General features: G+C 40.1%; 1 protein-coding gene and 1 long non-coding RNA gene across 4 annotated transcripts in view; both read left to right on the forward strand.

Annotated features, from left to right (window-relative positions):
• CAV1 (caveolin 1) overlaps positions 1-14,212 on the forward strand; it is a 37,035-nt gene that overhangs the window by 13,702 nt on the left and 9,121 nt on the right. The gene's annotated exons all lie outside the window — the stretch shown is intronic.
• LOC106502031 lies at positions 6,097-12,090 on the forward strand. Its single transcript, XR_001295595.2, has 3 exons — positions 6,097-7,798; positions 7,901-8,124; positions 12,048-12,090. It is a non-coding gene; the product is annotated as an uncharacterized LOC106502031 (long non-coding RNA).

A 14,212-nucleotide genomic window follows, 5' to 3' on the forward strand; every position in this document is an offset into this window, starting at 1 on the left:
CAGAACCTGCCTGACAGAACCACAGCCACCTGCTAACCTCACCTCAGATGTCTGGGCCTCTGTCAGCCCTCCCTGATGGCCCTCATCAGAACTGATCGTCTCTTCTCTTGGCTCCCACCACACTGTGGTTTTGTGTGTATTTTAGCATGTATCACCACCCTCTAAGCATTCTGCTTCCCTATCCTCATGGCTCTCTCTCCGCTCCTCTTCCCACATCATGTGTGAGTCCTTCAGAACAGAATAGTGGCCCCCTGTGGTCTCAGGCCTGTGGCTGCCTGGTGCTTACCCAGGGCCCCCAATGAGTCTGCTATCAGAAAACAGATGCCGAACTGAATCTGCTGAAAAGAATCTGAAATTTCTTTTTTAATTGAATATTTTAAGTGAGTGAAAAGACAGTAGGATTATGTCACTGTCTTCCTTTGTTCCTTTTCTCTGCGGTGGCCACATTTAAAGCCTTACAAGGAAAAACATTTCCAAGTAATTAAGAAATAAATCTAAAAACATTCACTCTATCTCAGGTAAAGAGAAAACTCATTCTAACATGTATATATATTTATTATTAAAAAATTCTTTTTAATCCTGTTTGAAGAGGACACAAATGTGCCTCTCCTGAGCCTTCCTATAAGCAGCTAAGACACCTGGACAATCTCCCAGGGCCTGCAGGATAAGGCGAATCTCCTAAGTAGATGGCAAACAGGGCAGGCATTCCCAGAATGCCAAGAGATACCACTGCTGCCGCTTGGCACTTGTCTCCTACAGCCAGAAGTATGAAGGCTGAGAGTTGGGTCTTAGGCTATGTGAGAACTCCCCTGCCTAGAGAGAGGTAGGAGGACTTCCTGTCAGGCTCTCCATATACCTTTGGACAATTGCAGGGGTCAACATCAGAGGAATGAGTAGGTCAGGAGAGAGCCCTGAAGAAAAATCCAAAACCTGATGAAAAAAACAAAGCCTAAAGAAGACAACAGCTTCAAAAATCCCAAGCCTCGTATTCCTGCTCTTTTATTTTATTACTTCTATATATTAATTATACAGAGCTCTGAGATTTTACTAGCTGGGAGGTGGTGGCTGTTAATCTACCATTTCAACAGCATAGAAGTTTCTTTGTACCTCATAGGTGGTCTCTCAGAGATTTCAGATCTCTTCTCAGGAGCAAAACAGAACAAAACAAAACAAACAAAAATAAGCAAAACACTTGAATATTTCTAGGAGTCAGACAGTATTTGTTTCATTATTGATATCTGGGCCAAGTGAATGTTAGCTCCTTTTCCAGACACACTTCTTTCTCTCATCTCTTGTGATACAAAGTGGATTTGCTATAATAAGGATAAGAGTAAGACATGTCAGTGGTAGTCGCTCAGTTGTGTCCAACTCTTTGCGACCCCATAGATTGTAGCCCACCAGGCTCCTTTGTCCATGGAATTCTCCAGGCAAGAACACTGGAGTGGGTAGCCATTCCCTTCTCCAGGGGATCTTCCCAACCCAGGGAACAAACCTGTTTGCCCACATTATAGGCAGATTCTTTGCCATCTGAGCCATCAGGGAAGCCCCAAGACATGTCAATTTGATTCCAAATAGTTTCCCTATCAAGAAAGTATAGGAAATCAGGATAATTTAATATAAAGTAATAATAATTTAATATAAATTAAATAATAATATAAACCATTATTCAGTTAAGCATAGGTAGAACTAGAAAGCTGCCATTAAAAAAGGATGCTGATGTGTAATGTGGATTTTAGATGTGACTGGTATCTAATACACAACCAGGAACACAGTTTTAGCACATTTACCATTTTATCAATGAGTGGTATGAGCAAGTTAAGAGGACTCTCAGCTTACAAATGACACTACTTATAGCAACCTTGTTAACATCTATGATAAAAATAATATCAAAGTGATTTTTGGCAAGTTACAAATATTCTAAACAAATAAGATAAAAACCAATACAAAGTGAGATAATGTTAAAAGACTAGGAATACAACATATAGCTATTAACTGGGAAACAACTAGGCAAAAATATGAAGAATAAGAAAATACCAGGAGAGGGTTTCTCTTGGTATTTCTGTGGGAGCTTGTGATGTGGAAAATCAAGATGCTTGGTGAACACAATGGATATGGAAACCCTTTGTAATAATTCCCTAGCCGCTAAGGGACCAAGATCTCCTGGGTGAAAATCACTACTGTAAACATACCCTTGAATGAATCCATCAAGTCCCATACCCCTTGGGCAATAGGGGACCCAAACTAAGTCTTATCAATTGTTCCCGAACATTAAACATCTCAATAATTTAATGATATTTTAAAGGAAATATAATAAATAGACTCAAAAGGAGAATGCAATCCAAAAAAAAAAAGGTCATAGACAAGATTCTCTACTTTATTTGCTATGAATCAGACTTACTAAATATGGGTTCTGTTTTGAGCTTATGAGGGAAGTGGAGATGCTAGAAAGTTCCTATAGAAGAGCAAAAGGAAAGAGACAGGGATGAAGAGAAACACCCAGGTAGGGCTGGGGAGGGGCTGTCCTATCTGGCAATTTGTTAGAAGAGCTGAAAGGGAGCATAAAATGTCAGCTGCTTTTAGTTATTGCTAGGATCTTATGAGACTTACAAGGGAATTATTGCTCAGATGCAATCACCACTCAGGACAAGGAAAAAGGAGGAAAGACTTAGTTAAAAAAAAAAAAGTTATATTACGTGGGAGAAGAAATTCCAAGTAATGAGTGGTTAATCCCAGGAATGTGTCACAAGAGGTAGTTTTGTAACAGTTGTGTGTTAAATTCCTAATTTGTCTATGTAGCTTCTCAAATCCTTCTATCTCTACAATTACAATTTGGTGTGTAAGAATACTGACACAGAGTCTCATAACTAAGCATAGGCATATGTATGAACACTTTCCTCTGTTCCTGCAGGATACCTGGTTTGTTTGGGGGCAAAGAGGAGTTGATGTGGCATTGTGTTAACAGTGGTTGAGAATGCAAGTGGTAAACATCTGAAAGTAGAACACTGAAAAATGCATGCATTGTATGTTCCAAAAGGTCAGTATGAAACATTATCTTTATGGCAAGCCTGCCCATCCACTCCCTCCTACACATTGCATATTCACACAATTTTGTAGCTTGTATAAACCCCTATTGTGATTTAAACTCATGAGACAGTGTGGCTTCTGCAGAGGGTGGCTGTTTTGTGACTTTAGACTAGTGGTTCTTTATACTAGTTGCAAATCATCTGGGGAACATTTAAAAATACTGTTGTGCATGCCCCATCCCTAGAAATTCTGATTGAATTGGTCTAGGATGGGGCCTAGGCCTATGCATTATTAATTTTATTTTTTGGAAAGCTTCCCAGGTGATGCTAATGTACAGCTGGAATTGAGTCTGGTTTCAACTCAGAATTTCTATATAATAAAACCATGCATCATGACAAAACTGTAAGCACTACAGTGGGAAAATTATTACTTCTCTAGGTCTTCATCCGGCAGAGTCCTTAGAATTTTTATTGGAATATGATGTTTGTCACTCAAATTCCTATTTAAAAAATGCTTTCTGGAACTCTGCTCTAGCAGCTATATAAGATAGACTTTGTATGTAGGATAAATCTCATGTTACTTATGTAATTCAGTCCTGATGTTTTTCCCTTTCCTTTGCTCATTCTTTCTATTCTTCCCAAGAGGAAGGTCAGCTGGTTAAGAGTATCAGAACATCATCCTGTTATCCCTTTTTTAACTTGGGTTCATGGTTCAGGCATATACTAGGAATGGAGCTGACAACATACACTGGTTTCTCTCCTAATGGTGTAGAGGCCACAGGAAGTTTCACTGGACCTAGGGATGGCAGTGTCCTACATTTCTCCAGACCTGGCACAGAGAAGAGACCCCAAGTCACTGAGAAGTACTTTACTGATGCCAATCATTCCTCAGAACAGACGGGGAAACTGAGTCTCAGAGGAAACCTGAATTGCAGCCCTCTCTTGGACACTGACCTCAAGTATTACTTTGGGCCTTGGAAAAGTCACTTGGATCCTTTGGACAGCAGTTTCATCATCTACAGCAATCAAGAAGTTGAACTGGAAGATTGCTATGTCACTTTTTATTTCTAAAATTCTGTGATTCCAGTTAACCAGTATTTATAAAAGTGTGGAACATTATAAAAGCACATAAAAGTCCAGAACACTATAAAAGCACATAAAAGTCCATCCAGAGAGAAGGGTGGAGGACCCCTCATCAATACTATTTTTATTACCTTCTTCCTAGATTTTACCAGTTGTCATTTTCACTTTTAATATTAAGGCTGTGGGACTTAATTAATCATTTTTTAAATACTGAGCTATCAACAGATGGCAGGCTGAATACAAATATACCACAAACAAACATTTGGTCCTGAAGAAAATCAAGAACTGGAGTTCATTTCCCCTTCTTATTTGGGTTCAATACTCTGTGGTCTTTCTTTTTATTGCCCATGCCTCCAAATTGGCTGTTTGTGTTCCAAGATAGATCAGTTCCAAAGTCGGTTACAAACTTTCCGTACTTTTTATTTTTTTTAACCAGCCAGTTCCTCTTGGTTCACATAACAGAAGAGTGCATCATCACTTGCAACTTTAGTTAAAGCAATGGTGTTAATAAGGTCTAGCTAAATAGAAAATGCTCAGACTTTCTGAGTGCTGACAGTTGTCAAATTCACCTAGTTCATATGGCCACATTTCTGAAGTTCTTTTTAATAGCCCATCTGTGAGCAATAGGATCAGATGACTAAGAACTACAGGGCAGAAGCACTATGACTTTGAATCAGATTTTCCCATTACCCAGCTATAGAGTCTGTTTCTCTCTGACCCATATAAAGTTCAGCATTTAAGACCCTATGTGATTTTAATCCCATCACTTAGCACCCTGGCTGTATGAATATGAAGGAAAACATGAATTTGTTCGAATTCCAGACGCCCTGAACATTCTCTGGGAACTCATCAGCTCCCTAAGCTAAAGCTATGGGTTTAAACCTAAACCTAACTCTGTAGGTTTCAACCTAAATTTCATGATAAACAAAAACTGAATAGATCTGTCTTCCCTGTCTTTGATCATTCTTTTTCCAAAATTACTATGACTGCATTAGAACAATAGAATGCAGTCAACAAATGCAATCACTAGCCCCTGGCCAGATAACACATTCCAAACTTTATCTCCTAAAGGAGATTTTATCAAGTTTGTGCTCTTATAAATAGGAGAAAGAGAGAAATATAACTTGGCAAATGGAAGCATTCATTAATTTATCCATTTATTCAACAAACATTAATTTAGTATCTACTATATTCCAGGGAGCTCATAGCCTAGCAGCAGAAATAACCTCACACACACAATCAAACCATTAAATAAGTGTAGGGTATGTTGGATGAAAAAAATGGTCTGGTCTAAATTCAAGAGGTTAGTGATTTGGGGAGGGGCAAAAAAGTGATTCTTCTGTTACCTTAAAGGTAAGGAAGTGTACCACAGAAAGACATCACTCCTCCTTAATAATGATTGTTGAGCAAGCTTGAGCAGCCAGAAGCCATCCCTATTTCATTTGCACTGTCCCCTTTTCAAAAACACTTGTACCCAAATCATAGATCCTATCCTGGTTCTGTTTCTTCATTTCATTTATTCTATCCTTAAAAAGTAGGTACTTCATAACTACTGAATAAACTCAACAAGGCCACAGTACCGTAAACCAAAAGTGCCTGAAATAAATATGCAAGCATTCTAGGGTATAAATGTTTCTAAAGTTTAGGTTACAGCCTCATCAAATTGTATTCTGATTTTTCTAGAGCAGCAGATTACAACCAGGGATAATTTTTTGCTCCCCTCACAGGGAACATTTGGCAATGTCTGGAGACATTTTTAGTTGTAACAGTTTAGGAGGTGCTACTGGCATCTGGTCGGAGAAGGCAATGGCACCCCACTCCAGTACTCTTGCCTGGAAAATCCCATGGACAGAGGAGGCTGCAGTCCATGGGGTCACTGAAGGTCGGACACGACTGAGCGACTTCACTTTCACTTTCACGCATTGGAGAAGGAAATGGCAACCCACTCCAGTGTTCTTGCCTGGAGAATCCCAGGGATGGGGGAGCCTAGTGGGGCTGCTGTCTCTGGGGTCACACAGAGTCAGACATGACTGAAGCACCTTAGCAGCAGCAACTGGTATCTGGTGGTTAGAAGACAGGAATGTTGAGAGTCACACTACAGTGCCCAGGACAACCCCCCAACCCTCACCCTAACAACAAAGAACTAGCTGACCCAAAATGCCAACAGTGCCCAGATGAAGAAATCCTGTAAGAGAGATTTGAAGTTGTGTCTTGGGAGCCACATAACGGGCAGTGATTATCCTTGCTTAGGCCCTACAAGGACCCTAGTGTAAATCCTTTCCCTCACTAGCCATGCAATGTTCAAACCTGCAGAGATTTATTTCATTCATTTTCTATTTGTTTAATAAACAGACTGGAAGCACTGGAGGGAAAAATATTCCAGCAGTGAAGTAAGATGAAAGCTATTAGTAACCCTAGTTTGACTTAAGTGAATAGTAGGAAACAACATCTGCCATCAGGAAGTGAGTTGTAGAAACTGAAAAAAAAAGTTAAGAGTATTTAAAAAGCTCTGGTTCAAACAAATGTCTATGTGAACCAATGGGTAGCTTGAAAACAGTGAAGACATTTCCGTTTCTTATGTCTTTGATAGAATGGAAAGAGCTTTTATTTTCTTTAGCGTGGTAATCATTCATATTTATCCTATGACATGCCCTAAAAGCTTAAAGAATAACAAACTCCCAAGGGTAAACACAGAATTTTGTGAGCGAGTGAGACCTCTGGATGAATCCTTATCATTGTATGCTTGGATAAAACAAGATTTCCATGCATTAAACAGTACAAGACTTTCTATTTGGGAAGTAAGCTTCCACCACTTTGAAGGGCTCTAGCTACTTCTCAAGGATAACAAACATAAACTCCCCCAAGGTATGACTCCTTCCCCATTCAAGTTCAGCGCTCTAGTCTCAGTGCGCCTATCACCAGCCCTTGCTTGGCTTATTTGTACACTGTTGGCTGTTCCATGTCATTTATTTGGTAATACTTGACATCAACAAGTGCCACCAAATACATTAATACCAGAAGTCTGAAAATTTAAAAAGAATCAAAACACATGCAGCCTGCTTTGTACCAAGCCATCTGAAGCTAGGTACTTTTTGTAATAATGAAAATGTGAGGTCATGTGGATGGGAGAGATGGTTCCAGATTCCTGAAAAAGGCTCATGGTCAACTGGTCTCAGGTGCACCAAATGTGGTTTTAGGTTCCTGCCTGTGATCCCAAGAAGAAAGAGTACTCAGCTTATTCAAGGAGGTATAAAAATGCTATGGAACCCCCAAATCATCTCATCATCAAGGACAGTTTTTAACAATTTCAGAAGGATGTATATTCACTTCAAAGGAATGCCTTAAAAAGTATCACAAACTAGGGGCTTAAAGCAATGGAAATTTACTGTCTCATGGTTCTAGAGGCTAGATGTCCAAAATCAACATGTCAGCAAGACCACGTGCCCTTTGAAACCTGCAGGGGAATCCATCCTTATCTCTTCCTAACTTCTGGTTTTCTGGCCATCTTTGGCATTCCTTGGTGTGCAGCTGCATAACTTCAATCAATAACATGGCCTTCTTGTGTCTTCACATTACACCATCTTCTTAGAAGGATGCCTGCCATCTCAGATGGGGAGTCCACTCTACACCAGAGTGACCTCATCCTAATTACATCTACAAGATCCTGTCTCCAAATAAGGTCACTTTCCAAGGTACTGGGGATTCAGACTTCAATATATTTTTTGACAGGGAACACAATTCCAGGCACAACAGGATGTAAACTATGAATGTATTTTTTTTTTTTACCAAAACAGGGAAATTTAACTTTAATACAAACTCAAGGATCATTTATACTCCCTCCTACAAAGAGCAAAAGATGGAGACACCTGGTGTCTCTCTTCAGCCTAAAGGTGAAAAGAAAGAAAGAATAAGGCAAAAAGGAATTAATCTAAAGCAAAGTCATGTCTACCTGGTGTGCTGCCACTTTCAGACACATCCGTGGACTCAGTCAGCTGGAGTACCTTCTCCCCCAGGGCAGGTATGCTTCAAGTTTATAATAAACTCCAGAAGGCTAATGCACATGCAAGAGATGAACTAATTCTTATTTGCTCAATGGCAGAATGCAGAATAAGCACCCACCTGCACAAAATGATTTCAGGAATGCCAAGAGGGTCTATCGTTCCGAAAGAGCTCCTCCATCCTCCCAGCACTGTTACTGAAATCCCTGACACTTCCCCACTTCTCCTGGTTTGGGTGCCTGGGCCAGAAGCTCCCAATGTAGTATTGACCACTGCCCTTGACACTGTTCCAACTATTTTGCCTAAGTTATTTAATACACAGAATAATCCTATGAAGTAGATACTGTTGTACCTACAATTTACAGGTAAGAAAGTAAGGCACAGGGAGATTTAATAATCTTAGCAAAGCTGAGATCCAAAGTGGCCCCCAAGCTATCAACCATGTTACCATATTGCCTTTCAACAGTTGGGAGAAACACAGTAACTAACTTACTATCATGCCCACTTAGATCAGAGTGTTAGGATATTTAATCCTCTCAGTAGAGAACTAAGACAGCAGTTTTTTTGTTTTTCAAACTGTCTTTCCTGTACAACTTGTATCAAAATGAGGGAGGAGGTACACACACCTGGACTCTACCCTCAGACACAACTGATTCAGAATCTCAGTGGCCAAAAATCTGCATTTTTACAGACAAATGATTGGATTAATGTTTGAGAACCACTGGCCCTACAGGAACGGAATAGGGAAAAGTCCAATGTTAAGGTTAACTAGAAAAAGCCACAGAGAGGTGACAAGGCAATGGGGACCCTGTAATCAATGGTCGAATGACTCAGGGGGTCCTGAGCAGAGAAGAACTTGGTTGCTGGAGAGGAAGGTAATGCTGAACATGGAGATTTGATAGCAGAAGTAGGACAGCCACAGCCTCTGACTTGGATGCACATGCCCTGTCCTGTTAGAAATGGTTATTTGCTGAGTCAGGACAGCATTTTCTGTTCATTTGGATGAAAAGCATGGTTGCAGGCAAGGGAGAGCAACCAGTGCACATAGATTCAGAAATTCTTACTCTGACTCTATTTGAATGAGCAGGGTTTCATAAACAGAATGAGTACTGGTGTGAGATTAAAGCAAGTGATATGATGGAGGATCCAAGAGACTTAAGTCCTGTGTTTGGTTCAGTCACTGAGGCTCAGGCTCTTGATCTGTAAAATGGGGGAAAAAACACCTGCTTTGAAAGTCCTCACATACAGGATGTGAACTCATTGAGACATAGTACTCTATTATTGCTATTCCAAGGCCCCTAAAAATCTCTTGACTCAGAATATATATGCCACACTCATTCCCTAAGACCATTAATAACACAACAAAGGGCAACTGGAAATGATGCTCTGCCTTACTCTGCATCTCCCTGTGCCTCTGCCAGGAAAGACAACATAGTCACCTGAATTCATTCTAAAGTACAGATTACATTGTAGGCCTCCTGCACTGGAGAAACACACACACACACACGCACACGAGGAAAAGTGGAGGCTAAAGAGACCAAAAGACAAATTCACTCTTCTTTCCCTATCTCATCCACAGTGGTGTGCTCTACTAATTCTCTGAAGAGCTGGACTGCTATTTCTGCTTCTACCTCTGCTTCCCCTCCTCAGCATACTCCAGTACACACCCCTTGCTTTTGTGCCAGATCGGTACAATTATAGTTATTCAGATCATTGCAGCAAAACTCAACCAAGCAACAACATAATCAGTATTTTCTAAATCATTCTTCCTTAAATCTGAAAACTTCTGAGCCACACTGCCTCCTCTTCTGTAGGAGGAGGCTTTCCTCTGTAGGCTTTCCATGCCTTTCAAGTAACTTGCCCTCCACTTCATTTTGATCAAATTGTGGTATTACAGAGGTATGGTAAAAAAGAATATAATTTTGAATAAAATAAGATACCAAAAAAATTGATAAATAAAAATGTACTTGTGAAATCAGGATTAGAATTCATAGTAGATAATATGATGGTTAACGTATGCCTACATTCTTTCAATAGCTATTTATATCACCTTTAAAATGTATATACTGATGCAATATCTGCTAATTAATGTACGCATAATACTATTAGGAACTGTGGAGGATACCAAGATGGGTGCAGTGGACACCAACTTGCCCTAGATCCTGGTTTGTTCCATTCATTCTTTAGTTAAGTGACCTTTTCTTGTCAGGGAAATAAAAGACTATTTTCTATTCTTATTATGAAAATAACCTAGAACTTTACAAGTTTGTGAAGAGAAGCAGATAAGTGAAATAGGACAATAAATGTGTATAATGTCTATTCTGAGGTCTCTGTAATGTCCAAGAAGCAATCCAGAGGGAGAGACTCAAGGGTTCCAGCTAGAAGCCCAGATCAAGGACTACAGGTCCCCTTTGCGCTCTTCCCCGTACACCCAGCCCTCTCCTGTCACTCACAGAAGTATGCAAATACCCACCTTTCTGTTCTCCAGTTTGAAACTCTGATTACTAATGCAGCCCTCTCCCTTTAGGTCCAAAGGCAACCCAGTGCTCTCCCACAGGGTGAAGCTGCCAGCACCTGTTACTCCAAGGCAATCCAAGAACACTTCAATGTTCCCACCCTTGGTTTAAATTCTTCCTAGTTCTCTGTGTAGATTCTCTGGAAGTCCAAACAATCACAAGCATTAAGGATACAATATAGGCCTCCTCTTTTCAGTCGAGGCTGCAAGAACACTGCAGCTTTCACTGCCGCTTTTTCCCCCTCAATGATGCCAGTTCAGTTCAATAAACAAATGGATATTTGCCCTTGCCCCTGAGAAAACACATAAGCATTAGGGCAGAGTTCCTGTGTTCTGATAACATTTAATTGTGCTAGTTCTCAACCCTCTCTACACCCACACACTCATGGACCACATTTATTCCACTGACTTCAAAGGCCATTCAACATGTTGGAAATATGTGTGAGAACACTGAGGGGAGTTTGAAATTAGTTTCAACCCTATTTCTGTATGTGTGGGCTTGGTTCATGTAGTAGGTAGGATTTTAGAAGTACATATTTGATTTTTAAAACATTCATTTGTTTATACTGGGTTTAAAATCATAAAAAATAAATCAGGATTTCTATTGCCAGTCTTTGTGTTTTTCATAATAAATAACAGTCATTCATCCTTGTCCAATAAATATTTATAAGCTTAAATTAGGGAAAGCTTTTCAAGAGAATTTCCATTCATTCTTTATCCACCAACTTCCATATGCCAGCCAGCACAGGAGGAGTTTCAGGAAAGAAACAGGAAGCAGACTAGGGCTTCCAGGCACAGAGGGAAGAGAGTATTGACAACAGAAAGAAGCTGTCATTAAATCCATACAGATGTTGTCATTCACTAGTTCACTTTTTTGTATAAGATTCACCAGGCCCATCCCAGAGAGTGTGATCTAAGTCTGAAAGGAGCCTAAGAATCTGCATTTTAACACATCCCTTCCTCCCTCCCATTAACCTTAGCCACACTACCCCTGTGCTGGTGCATTCAACACATATGCAAAAGTCCAGATTCAGTGGCATGTCTTCAAGGTGGAGCTGACTCTTAGTCTTTGGTGCATATCTGGGTAGAAATCCAAGCACATTAGCAATATGGGCTGATAGCACTATCAACTGTGTATAATTTTTCTAATATTCAGTTTAATATGAATTGTTGAAAGTTTAAAATGCTCTATTTCTTTCTCATATATTTCTGGACTTTGCTCCAGGACCAAATTGCAGTATATTTATATACACTCAGTTCTGAAAGAGATGGGAATACCAGACCACCTGACCTGCCTCTTTAGAAACCTATATGCAGGTCAGAAAGCAACAGTTAGAACTGGACGTTGAACAACAGACTGGTTCCAAATAGGAAAAGGAGTATGTCAAGGCTGTATATTGTTACCCTCCTTATTTAACTTATATGCAGAGTACATCATGAGAAATGCTGGACTGGAAGAAGCACAAGCTGGAATCAAGATTGCTGGGAGAAATACCAATAACCTCAGATATGCAGATGACACCACCCTTATGGCAGAAAGTGAAGAGGAACTCAAAAGCCTCTTGTTGAAAGGAGAGTGAAAAAGTTAGCTTAAAGCTCAACATTCAGAAAATGAAGATCATGGTATCTGGTCCCATCACTTCATGGGAAATAGATGGGGAAACAGTGGAAACAGTGTCAGACTTTATTTTTCTGGCCTCCAAAATTACTGCAGATGGCAACTGCAGCCATGAAATTAAAGGACGCTTACTCCTTGGAAGAAAAGTTATGATCAACCTAGATAGCATATTCAAAAGCAGAGACATTACTTTGCCAACTAAGGTCTATCTAGTCAAGGCTATGGTTTTTCCAGTGGTCACGTATGGACGTGAGAGTCGGACTGTGAAGAAAGCTGAGCTCTGAAGAATTGATGCTTTTGAACTGTGGTGTTGGAGAAGACTCTTGAGAGTCCCTTGGACTGCAAGGAGATCCAGCCAGTCCATTCTAAAGGCGATCAGTCCTGGGTGTTCATTGGAAGGACTGATGCTGAAGCTGAAACTCCAATACTTTAGCCACCTCATGCAAAGAGCTGCCTCATTGGAAAAGACCCTGATGCTGGAAGGGATTGGGGGCAGGAGGAGAAGGGGACGACAGAGGTTGAGATGGCTGGATGGCATCAGCAACTCGATGGACATGAGTTTGAGTGAACTCCGGGAGTTGGTGATGGACAGGGAGGCCTGGCATGCTGCGATTCATGGGGTCGCAAAGAGTCAGACACGACTGAGTGACTGAACTGAACTGACTGACTGTGCATATTTTTCTATAAGCATGAAAATGGAATTATATATAAAAAAGAATAATATAATGAAAAATAAAACATGATCATCAAAATAAAGGTGGTTTGTTTTAGAATTATATTAGTCATCTATAGCTGCATAACCAATGGCCTCAAAATTCAGTGGCTTAGTATAGCAAATATTTAAATCATCTAACAGTGTATTTGAAATCCAAATGTGATTTAGCTGAATGGTTCTGTACAGGGTCTTTCACAGGCTTTAAAATCCACGTGGCAGGGCTGGAGTTTGTCTCAAAGACCAAATGGAAAAAGACCCACTTTCAAGCTCACTCACATGGCCACTGGTAGGATTCAGTTCCTCCCAGGCTTCTGGTTTGAGGACTTAGTTCCTCAATGGCTATTGGCTAAAGTTCTGCCTCAGTTAACTTCCTCACACATCTCTCCAACTCGGCACCTTGCTTTCCGCAGAGCAAGCAAGCAAGAGAGCAAGAAAGGAAGGAAGATGATACCATAGTCTTTTGTAACCTGATCATGGAAGTGACTACTCCATCATTTTTGCCACATTTTATTATTTAGAAGCAAATCAACAAATCCAGCCCACTCTAAAGTATGGGGAACGTTACACAAAGGCATAAATACCAAGAAGTAGAGGAGGAGGAATCACTGGGAGCCATCTCAGATGTTGTCTCACAGAACACATGAATCTGCTTTTTTTATTGTCAATTTATCATCCTACTTATGGTTTGCTAAAACTAAATGTAAATGTAAAACAAACTTTTCTGATACAGGTTAGGGAGTGTATTCTGGGGTAGAGTATAGTCGTACTGAAAAGATTCTGAAGTTACTAATTGAATTTAGGTTTCTAAATGAGGAGTTGTACACCTACAATGCTAAGCAAAAGGAAAGAGTGTTAGTTACTATATCACTTCAGAATGCTTTCTGATATAGGTAACCAAAAATCTGAATAGCTGTGGCTTAAAAATAAAAGCATAAGGAGATGTCTAGAGGCAGATAGCTGTTGAATTGTTTCAGTAGATTGGCAGCACAAAAGCAGCATCTTCTTCTATTCTCTTGGTCTTTTAATTATATATGTCAGCTCATGATCAAAAGATGACTTCTCTACGTTAAGGCGATACATCATTTTGTAAGTAGGAAGAAAAGGGCAAAGGGCCATACCAAATGCCTCTGTTTCATTTCATAAGACAGATAAAGCTTTCCGGAAGTCTAGCCCAGCAGACTTCCACTTAATCTCATTGGCTAGAACAGGGTCACATGTCTACTCTAAACTGACCACTTGACAAGGAGACTAAGATTACCA

Source organism: Capra hircus, chromosome 4 (assembly GCF_001704415.2).
Source record: "Capra hircus breed San Clemente chromosome 4, ASM170441v1, whole genome shotgun sequence".
Taxonomy (NCBI): Eukaryota; Metazoa; Chordata; class Mammalia; order Artiodactyla; family Bovidae; genus Capra; species Capra hircus.